Genomic DNA, 10,659 nt, shown 5'->3' with positions numbered 1-10,659 from the left:
TAAGATTGTGGTGCTAGGGAAGTGATTGTGGGGCAAGGCTATGACTATGTGCAAGATTGTGGTGTTAAGGAGACTGATTATGGCACAGAGTTGTATGAATGTGACTGTCGCCCCAGAGTTTGTTGCCATATATTACATTAATATCAAGCACTACACCCGTGTGGGTCACTCAGCGCTACGTAAGATGTGTAGAGGTGCCACTGTTTGGCAGTATATGAAAAATATATAATTTGATAGATACATGGGCACATCCGCAACGTTTTGAATATTTTATTTTTGGCTACGTTTTGCTCACCAGGAGCTTTTTCAAGCCTCTACGTTTGCTCGTTAGTTAGTTTAATATGTTTATTATGCACCCCATACCCATCCTGTGGAGGTACATAATTGGTCCAGGGACTGGACTCCAAAGTTTTGATAGCTGAGCAAGTTACAGAGGTAATGAACTCACAATTACAAAGGTAATGAACTCACAATTTACAAAGGTAATGAACTTACAATTTACAAACGTAATGAACTCCAGGTAGGTCTGGTCACAATCATGACAAGTTACAAAGATATTTACAGATTACAGAGGTACGTAATGGGTCCAGGGACTGGGCCCCCAAAGTTTTGATAGCTGAACTAGGTACAAGGGTAATGAACTCACAACCCAGGAGCTTTTTCAAGCCTCTACGTTTTGCTCGCCAGGAGATTTTTCAAGCCTCATGTGTACATAACGAGAGGAAACAGTGAGGTGCAGGGGCGGGGCCCGAGTGTAAGGGTAAGAACAAAGACAGTGAACAATAGAGTGGCATAGGGACAGGAAGAATAAACATTAACAGTCAGGCTTTAAATGACACGAGTTATGTGATGGCTGTGTTGTGGTGTCTCAAGACTTACTGAGAGTATTTCAGAAATGTTAAATCTTAAGTTGCTTTGGGTAATAGTGTCACAAATAGAGATAAAGGAGGCTTCTGTCCTTCTGCCTGGATCTGACGGTATAATGACTGATCTCGCCACATTCCACGTCATATAATGACTCTGAGAGCTGTGATGAATCACACATACATTGTTGCAGTTATTGGTTGTGCAGGCATATTTATGTCCCTTAATTCGTGTTTCCAGACTCACTGTGGTTTTGCCAACGTACATTTTCCTGACACTCCCACAAAGTATGATATAAATACTTGCGTCACTGCTTCCAAGATTGCTTATTTTGGTTATAGTCAAATGTTGGGTGGTTGTGGTAGTGGTCCTAACTGCTCCGGTGTTACGTGATGAGAGGGAGTGTTATGTTACATGATGAGAAGGAGTGTTACGTGATGAGAGGAAGTGTTATGTTTGCATCTGCATTTATTATGAAGAATGCTAAAAGTTTAAAGTGGAGTTCCAGTAGTAAACTTTGTTGATAATGTGCCACGTCTTTGCTCTCTGTCTACTTCCCCTAACAAACCATGAAGGAGACTGCAGTTTTGAATTAAATGGTTTATGTAGGTGCAGTTTTCTAAGTATCCGGGGCTGCTGATCTTGTGTCCTTGAAGAAAGAATTCTTTTACTGTTCCTCGTATGGTTCGTATGTTTTGGTTGGAATAGAAATGTAGCAAGTTGTCCTTTCCTCTCTTCTTCAGGATACGTGCGGTCATTCCTGTTAGTGGGTCTTGGTCCTGGGAGTACAGTGTGTTGATGGTGGCTTTTATGAAGTCCCGCTTCTACACACACACACACACACACTAACTTTCAACGTAGAACATAAAGTGTTTTCTTCGCCGAGTTGAATTTGCATTTTTAGTTTATCCATGTTTTCTAGCCATTATTGTTATACCGTATTTACATATTCAATTTTCCTGCCATCTCCAGACATTCTCTCTCTCTCTCTCTCTCTCTCCCTCTCTCTCTCTCCCTCTCTCTCTCTCTCTCTCTCTCTCTCTCTCTCCCTCTCTCTCTCCCTCTCTCTCTCCCTCTCTCTCAATGTCTCTCTCTCTCCCTCTCTCTCTCTCTCTCCCTCTCTGTCCCTATCTCTTCCTATCTCTCTCTCTTTCTCTCTCCATCTCTCTCTCTTTCTCTCTCTCTCTCTTTTTTTTTTTTTACACAGGGTTTGACAAGGTTAAGGATCCCTAGCTTTATTGACAGCTATTTACAGGTTAAGGATTCCTAACTTTATTGGCAAGCTAAGAGCTGTTACCTACATCAGCTCATTTGAAAGCATTTTTGTTATGAGACATACAAGTAGGGAACAGGATGAAGTTGGAGCCATCTGTGGGCCAGCATTTTCATTTGATCAACTGACGTTATCTCGTTGACATCATTATGCTGTACGAATGTGTTCCATACTCGAGTCATCCTGGGTATGTATGATCTCAGATGGAGTGATGTTCTGGAGAAGGGTACAGCCAGAGTGAAGTTGCTGCTTTTCTGCCGTCTTGTGGCATAAAAGCTTGTTTCACGCTGTCCTCGAAGTGGATCCAAGTGTGGTATTTTGACAATATTGGCCTTGTACATAACAGTAAAGGCCACCCACATCCCTCCTATGTTGAAGGCTCTGCTGAAATGACAGATCTATCCAGGATGGGTCCAGGCGAGAGATGAGACGTCTTGCTCTGTTCTCTACTCTGTCAAGCAGTCGCAGATGAGAGGGGGGGCAGGCAAACCAAGAAAGTGGAGCATACTCAAGGTGTGAGCGTACTTGTGCCTCGTACAGGATCTTGCAACCCCTACTGTCAAGCAGATGCGAGATACGGCGAAGTGCTGTAAGCTTCCTGGCTGCCTTGTTTGCAAGATTTACAACATGGTTCTTCATGGTTAGTTTGGAGTCAAATTTCACCCCCAAGGATATCAACTTCTTCTCCAGGTGCCAACATCGTCCATTCATCCTTACTACTGCGCCAGCATTACCATCATGGTGCCTAGAGACGAACATCATTTGCGTTTTTTCAGGTGCAAATGTTACTTGCCATCTATTTCCCCAAGCTGATATAGCTCTCAGCTGGTGATTGATGTAGCTTAGAGCAGCTGGCATTTCTTCTCTGGATAAGTGAATGTCAGTGTACAGTCGTCTGCATATGCATGTGATTCTGGGATGAGATGAAGAAGGTCGTTGAAGTAGACATTCCATAACAGTGGACCCAGCACACTTCCTTGTGGAACGCTTGCCCCAATAGGATGCCTTGCTGATTCCGTTCCATTGAGGACTACACTTAGAGATCTACCATGAAGGTAATCACTGAGGAGACATAGCGTAGAGCCTGCAATTCCCAGTGCTTGAAGTTTTGCTAAGAGGCCCTGGTGCCACACCCGGTCGAAAGCGCCAGCAATGTCCAGTGCTACCACACAGCTGACTTTGGATTCATCCAGTGACTGGTGCCACTTAGTGGAGAGGTTTAACAACAGATCAGCAGCAGAGTAACCTTTCCTGAAGCCATATTGACGATCACAAAGTAGTGAGTGGTAGTCAAAAAAATCTGTCATTTGTCTTGTGATTATTGTCTCAAGGATCTTACCAGTGATTGACAGGAGTGACACTGGTCTGTAGTTGCTGATTTCTGCTCTGCTCTTCTTTTTGTGAACAGGGACTACATTTGCCTCTTTCCATGGAGAGGGCCATTTACACTGATGTCCATCATCGCTTCCTTTATGTCTTATACAGTCAGTTTATAAGTCATAATAGTGAAATACACATACAACACACACACACACACACACACACACACACACACACACACACATATATATATATATATATATATATATATATATATATATATATATATATATATATATATATATATATATAATCACTACTTCCACCAGTAGTTGCTGTATTCTACCTGTTAGTTCACTGGCTATCATCACTCAGACACTGTGGAAGCTTCACACCTATGAGAGACACAGTATTAACACCCAGAGCTTTTTCTGTGAGAGGTTACATATCCCCAGAGCTCTATATTTCCCAGCAAGATTATATATACTCAGAACTGTATATCGTAGAGGTTATGTACACCGGAAGGTATATATATCTGCGTTTACATTTCAGATTAAAGTGTCGTTAACTGGTGGTGTACCCATTGTAGACTGCGTGTAGACTTAGTGACTCGTGTAATAGATAGGCTTTAAATCCAGTAGACCAAGCAACCATTTCTTAATTTATATATAATGAGAAATTAATTTAATCGCTAGTTTAGGGATTAAAATATACTTGCTATCTGAGAGTGGATATATTGCGATCTTAATGACCCACGTGTAGTAGATAATGTTTAAACCACCCAACAAACCTGACAGCTGGAGAGAGAGAGAGAGAGAGAGAGAGAGAGAGAGAGAGAGAGAGAGAGAGAGAGAGAGAGAGAAAGTGTCGAGGATGCCCCTGCAAAAATACTGAATTCCGGACGTGGTGTAAATTGAGGTGAACTTTAAGTGAAACATTCCGGCCAGTGAACAGTGAAGCTGAGGAGAAGAAATACATGCTTCGCACAAGATCCTCCTCCTCCTGCTACTCCTCTTCCATCTCCTCTTCCTCTTCCATCTCCTCTTCCTCTTCCATCTCCTCTTCCTCTTCCATCTCCTCTTCCTCTTCCATCTCCTCCTCCTCCTCCTACAAGGAGGATCTCTTGCGAGTAATTGGCGGGGGTCTTACCTCTGCAGTTTTCCCTCTTAGATATTCTGATGATTGTCAAGGTTAGCGTTGTGTTGTGTGTTGGAGTTTGGCTTGTAGTTATTGTTGGAGGACGTGTTATTGTTGCAGGATGGCGCAGCATTGTTGCTGGAGAATGATTTGGTATTGTTGAAGAATGACTTGGCGTTTTTGTAAAGTAAAAATAAGTGTTTGGGGATAAGTAACGATGTATACCTGGAGTATACCTGGAGGGTGTTCTGGGGGTCAGCGCCCCCGCGACCCGGTCCTGGAGTATACCTGGAGGGTGTTCTGGGGGTCAACGCCCCCGCGACCCGGTCTTGGAGTATACCTGGAGGGTGTTCTGGGGATCGACGTCCCAGCGGCCCGGTCCTGGAGTATACCTGGAGGGTGTTCTTGGGGTCAACGCCCCAGCGACCCGGTCCTGGAGCATACCTGGAGGGTGTTCTGGGGGTCGACGCCCCAGCGGCCCGGTCCTGGAGTATACCTGGAGGGTGTTCTTGGGGTCAACGCCCCAGCGACCCGGTCCTGGAGCATACCTGGAGGGTGTTCTGGGGGTCGAGGCCCCAGCGACCAGGTCCTGGAGTATACCTGGAGGGTGTTCTGGGGGTCGACGCCCCCGCGGCCCGGTCCTGGAGTGCTTCCATGGATGGTTTCCGTCTGTTAAGACAAATATCATACACAGTTCTAGTAATGGATATGATAGGGCTCTAGAAGCCAGAAATCAGTAAGTCGAGCAATATTGTTAAAAAGATGGTGACAGGAGCTATGAATCAACCCCTGCGAACACAACATGCTCCGTGCAAGTAGCTAAGTACATATACGCTTTTATATGTTTATCTTTAATAGCAGTAAGAAACAGCGTGTGTGAACCCTGAGTGAGGTAGTCCTGAGTGATGGAGCCCTGGGTGAGGTAGTCCTGAGTGATGGAGCCCTGGGTGAGGTAGTCCTGAGTGATGGAGCCCTGGGTGAGGTAGTCCTGAGTGATGGAGCCCTGGGTGAGGTAGTCCTGAGTGATGGAGCCCTGGGTGAGGTAGTCCTGAGTGATGGAGCCCTGGGTGAGATAGTCCTGAGTGATGGAGCCCTGGGTGAGGTAGTCCTGGGTGAGGTAATCCTGAGTGATGGAGCCCTGGGTGAGGTAGTCCTGAGTGATGGAGCCCTGGGTGAGATAGTCCTGAGTGCTGGAGCCCTGGGTGAGGTAGTCCTGAGTGATGGAGCCCTGGGTGAGGTAGTCCTGAGTGATGGAGCCCTGGGTGAGGTAATCCTGAGTGATGGAGCACTGGGTGAGGTAGTCCTGAGTGATGGAGCCCTGGGTGAGGTAGTCCTGAGTGATGGAGCCCTGAGTGAGGTAGTCCTGAGTGATGGAGCCCTGAGTGAGGTAGTCCTGAGTGATGGAGCCCTGGGTGAGGTAGTCCTGAGTGATGGAGCTCCGGGTGAGGTAGTCCTGAGTGATGGAGCCCTGAGTGAGGTAGTCCTGAGTGATGGAGCCCTGAGTGAGGTAGTCCTGAATGATGGAGCCCTGAGTGAGGTAGTCCTGAGTGATGGAGCCCTGGGTGAGGTAGTCCTGAGTGATGGAGCCCTAAGTGAGGTAGTCCTGAGTGATGGAGCCCTGGGTGAGGTAGTCCTGAGTGATGGAGCCCTGGGTGAGGTAGTCCTGTGTGATGGAGCCCTGAGTGAGATAGTCCTGAGTGATGGAGCCCTGGGTGAGGTAGTCCTGAGTGATGGAGCCCTGGGTGAGGTAGTCCTGAGTGATGGAGCCCTGGGTGAGGTAGTCCTGTGTGATGGAGCCCTGAGTGAGATAGTCCTGAGTGATGGAGCCCTGAGTGAGGTAGTCCTGAGTGATGGAGCCCTGGGTGAGGTAGTCCTGAGTGAGGGAGCCCTGAGTGAAGTAGTCCTGAGTGATGGAGCCCTAGGTGAGGTCCTGGAGGAGGGAACCCTGGGTGATGGAGCCCTGGAGGGAACCCTGGGTGAGGGAGCCCTGGGTGAGGTAGCCCTGGGTGAGGGAGCCCTGTGTGAGGTAGCCCTGGGTGAAGGAGCCCTGGGTGAGGTAGCCCTGGGTGAGGGAGCCCTGGGTGAGGTAGCTCTGGGTGAGGGAGCCCTGAGTGAGGGAGCCCTGGGTAAGGGAGTCCTGTGTGAGGGAGCCCTGGGTAAGGTAGCAAGGGCAGGAGGCTGGCCCATTATTTACACACCTTTGAAGATTAACATTAATCTCTGTTAATTCTGTTAAAATATGTTAAAATGTCTCAGGCGGTACAAGAAACATTAATAAAGGTAGACAGGGGTGATGACAGCCATATGTCATCTCCATGTACACAGACTGGCGTGTACAGGAGCTCAGTTGCGTACACACACACACACAGTCACGCATACACTTGACTGTATGTCAAATAGCATAGCAGGAAAAACTATTTTTTTTTTTTTGAGAAAGATTACAGAGAATGGGAGGGGGAATAGACAGGGGAGAGGGATGGAGAAGGGGAAATTGTAAAGTTTAACCCCCCTCCCTATAAGATTTATTTGCGGACTATGGAAAACCAGGTGGAGATATGTTCCCGTGTTTTATCACCCTTGTTTAAGATTCCTTACCCTCGTTTATATTTTTTCTTTTACTTTTGAGTTTCGTGTTGTGTTATGCTTTTGCAGTGGAGGAAGAAACGTGTACTGAATTGTTGCTTGAAAGTCGTAATAACACTGTTGGAAACAAACCAGGTAACGGGTGGGGTTAGAACGCATGGTAAGTGAGTCGTGAAACTCCAGGCCAGTGCGTAAGCCACTGGGCCAGCTGGCTACAATAAGATTATTCCAACTAGGTATATTTTATATGCCATAGGGAGGTTAGCATGGGCCACCACTGTGACCACAAATGCAAGTTTTTACAGATGAATCTCTCACCAGTGTGGCTGTGACGAAATCTACTCGGACCTACAAGATGAACGAGCATCTTACAAATCTAACCACCATCCATGTTTAGACTTTTGGACAATAATTTAATTATTATGTACAGTCATCAACACCAGGGAGGCATCAGGGCTTACTGTTATTGTACAAGGCAGTGTATTCTCAAGGCTCCCTACTATGCTTTGCTTCGTGGATAGCCAGAAGACGGTTACTATACTACAAGACGAACAACCATCAGTAGTCTCACTATACAGCAATACTCTCCTCAGTAGTGTCAATCCGTTGCTGATGATTTATTCCTGGTCATACTGATGCTTATGACATGTTCTAACAATATAACCCACACTTGGGAGTTTGTTCTCACAACAAATGGATTTTAAGACAGCAATTGAGTAACTGAAAACTTTCTTGCAGATAGTTCCAGCTCGCCCTTGTATTAACGCTGCTTAATATTTAAAGAACCTTGTATAAGGTCACTTTCTAATAAAGTAGACCGTATGACAACGACTTAAAATAACCTGAGATAAAGTAACTACTTTTAACTTTTAAAGTTACTTAATATATGGCAGTAACTCACACCCTTAATACTGTAGGATCATTAAATTATTAGGTGTTAGTAAATGAGAGAGAGAGAGAGAGAGAGAGAGAGAGAGAGAGAGAGAGAGACTGATAACTGGAATAAGCGAGAGAACACTGTCGTCTTGCTGAACAGTGTGCGTGTGATTAATGTAACACATTAGTGAGTAAGGATGACCGTCATCAGCGGTGCAGGAGACGCCTCACACAGCAGGAGAGTTGCCTGTAGATAATCATACGGACCAGCTGGGGATAAGGACACTTACGTACACTTGATGACAGTACAGGAAACGTTTCGCCACGGGTGGCTTCATTAATCTTAATGGATGAAGTCACTAGCAGCGAAAGGTTTCCTCTAATAGATGTTAAGAGATTTTTTTTATGAAGATAAATACAATAGTCAGTCAGTTTAAAGGTACAGTTTATATACTCAAATGTAAAAATACCATAGTGAAAATAGGAAATAAAACCTGGGCGCTTTCATGTGCTTATACATCTTCTGAAGATGTGTGTGTAAGCACATATGCGTTTATATATTTTTTTACATATTTGCAATCACGTGTTATATTGTGGTGGCCTGGTGGTTAACGCTCTCGCTTCACACGGTGAGGGCCTGGGTTCGATTCCCAGCCAGAGTAGAAACATTGGACGCGTTTCTTTCCACCTGTTGTCTATGTTCCCCATCAGTAAAATGGGTACCTGGGTGTTAGTCGACTGGTGTGGGTCGCATCCCGGGACACTGACCTAAGGAGGCCTGGTCACAGACCGGGCCGCGGGGGCGTTGACCCCCGGAACTCTCTCCAGATAAACTCCAGATCTCCAGATATACCCTAATATGAAGAACTGCCGTCTCTTGAGTATAATAATAATAATAATAAAAAAAAGTAATAATAATAATAATAATAATAATAATTCTGTTTTCTAGGCTGTAACTAATTAAAAATGGCTGTACTCTTTATAACATATATTACTGTTAGCTTTAATCACAATGATACATGTAACTTCGAAACACTTAAACAAAATAAGTGTGTGGGCAAGTGATGCATGGTTAATGTGGTTTAAAACCTATCGGCTACACTAGGATCATTAGGGCTGCTACGTAAGTTTTTTCACCACCAAACAAGAATACTTCAATCTCTAAAATAGAGATTAAACTTTCAGAGTATATACTCCGAGAGAAATACAGCTCTGGTGTGTGTATATAAGTTGTATATGAATAAGTGGTGAATAAATATACTGGAGTGCTTGTACAGCGGTGTGTCATGCTGAGTGAGTGGCAACACTCAACACTACTTGAGTAATGTTGTCAGTGTGTGGCTGGTCTGCTGACCACATCAAATATTAACGAACAGTGGATATCCATCTGATTAACCGCTGTTCCCCAGGCATTCCTTGGCCCTTACGGGTTGAGCACTTTTTCCGTGGATGTGATTACGATAATAGTGTAGACAGCGATGGTTTATTAATTGGACAACCATTTTGAAAGTACGCAAATAACCCGCACACAGGAGAGAGAAACATACGACGATGTTTCGGTCCGACTTGGACCATTTACAAAGTCATACTTACTAGAAAAGATTGTAAGTATAATGTTTGTCAGGAAACAGGACAAAAAAAGTGAGGAAGTCAGTATATCTAGACGAGCGGGACAATGACGGGATCAAGAGAGCTGCAGTAGGAAAGAAATTGTGTGGCTAGTATCGAGGGTTACTAAGTTTTTGCGTCATTCAGTTGGTATTTGGATCACTCGGTCATCATCAGCCTGAGCAGCGTCGTCAAGGTGAGTATTGGTGAAAATTTTCTATTTATTTAATCGCGAGATGAATTATTTAATATATCTCTGTTCTCTTAGTATTTGCAATCTCATATTACCCAGGTGATTATTCTTCTGTATAATAATTTAATTATTATGTATGTTATCGGTGTATATCACCATTAAACCAGTGGGAGCTTTAAGGGGCACGTCTGTTCTCCTGTCTTTTAATAATGTTATTTTTCCCCTATATACCTTGTCCATAATTACTATTGCACTTGCAATTGTGAAACACAGTTGTCCACAAAGATTTGTTAAGTTACGTCATGAATTAAGTTAAGATCCTAGATTTTACCATACGAAAGCAGACAAAGTAAATGCGATAGTAATTATGGAGAAGGTAGATTATAGGGAAAAAATAAACATAATATAAGGAGACAGGGAAGCTGAGGCGCCTCTTAATGTACTTTTAAAAGGAAGGTGTGTGGTCTGGGGATTGAGAGGGGGGGGGAGGAGATGTTCTGCTGACAGTTACGTAGTTAATTGGCACGCACGCGCTGCTGGATGGCGCCACCTGACGTGTGTAAACAAACTTTCTTGCCATTGCTGCTTCGGTTGCAAATATCAAAAGGCCCCGACAGCACCGAGAGCCATTTATATTATAACAAAGCTTATTATTGGCTGGCATGGCTTTCATGCACGCCCTGGTCTCTTGTAGCCAACAAGTGGGTGGACAAAATACAACACAATGCCATCAGCTGTATTAATGTCCATGAAGTGGCACTGTATTCCCTGCTGCAAGACACTAGTGAATATGATAATGATAGAC

The 10,659-nt window shown here is 44.6% G+C and overlaps 1 protein-coding gene across 1 annotated transcript in view; it reads left to right on the top strand.

Annotated features, from left to right (window-relative positions):
• The first annotated feature begins 9,355 nt into the window (after positions 1 to 9,355).
• Positions 9,356 to 10,659, top strand: part of LOC128700780 (cytosolic carboxypeptidase-like protein 5) — a 352,900-nt gene continuing 351,596 nt past the window's right edge. The window contains exon 1 of the mRNA XM_053794220.2: positions 9,356 to 9,857. The gene's annotated coding sequence lies outside the window, so the exon portion shown is untranslated. The remainder of the gene's footprint in view (positions 9,858 to 10,659) is intronic.

Source organism: Cherax quadricarinatus, chromosome 56 (genome assembly GCF_038502225.1).
Source record: "Cherax quadricarinatus isolate ZL_2023a chromosome 56, ASM3850222v1, whole genome shotgun sequence".
NCBI classification, from domain to species: domain Eukaryota; kingdom Metazoa; phylum Arthropoda; class Malacostraca; order Decapoda; family Parastacidae; genus Cherax; species Cherax quadricarinatus.
The sequence above is the reverse complement of the archived record's forward strand: the minus strand, read 5'-3'. Positions and strand labels throughout refer to the sequence as shown.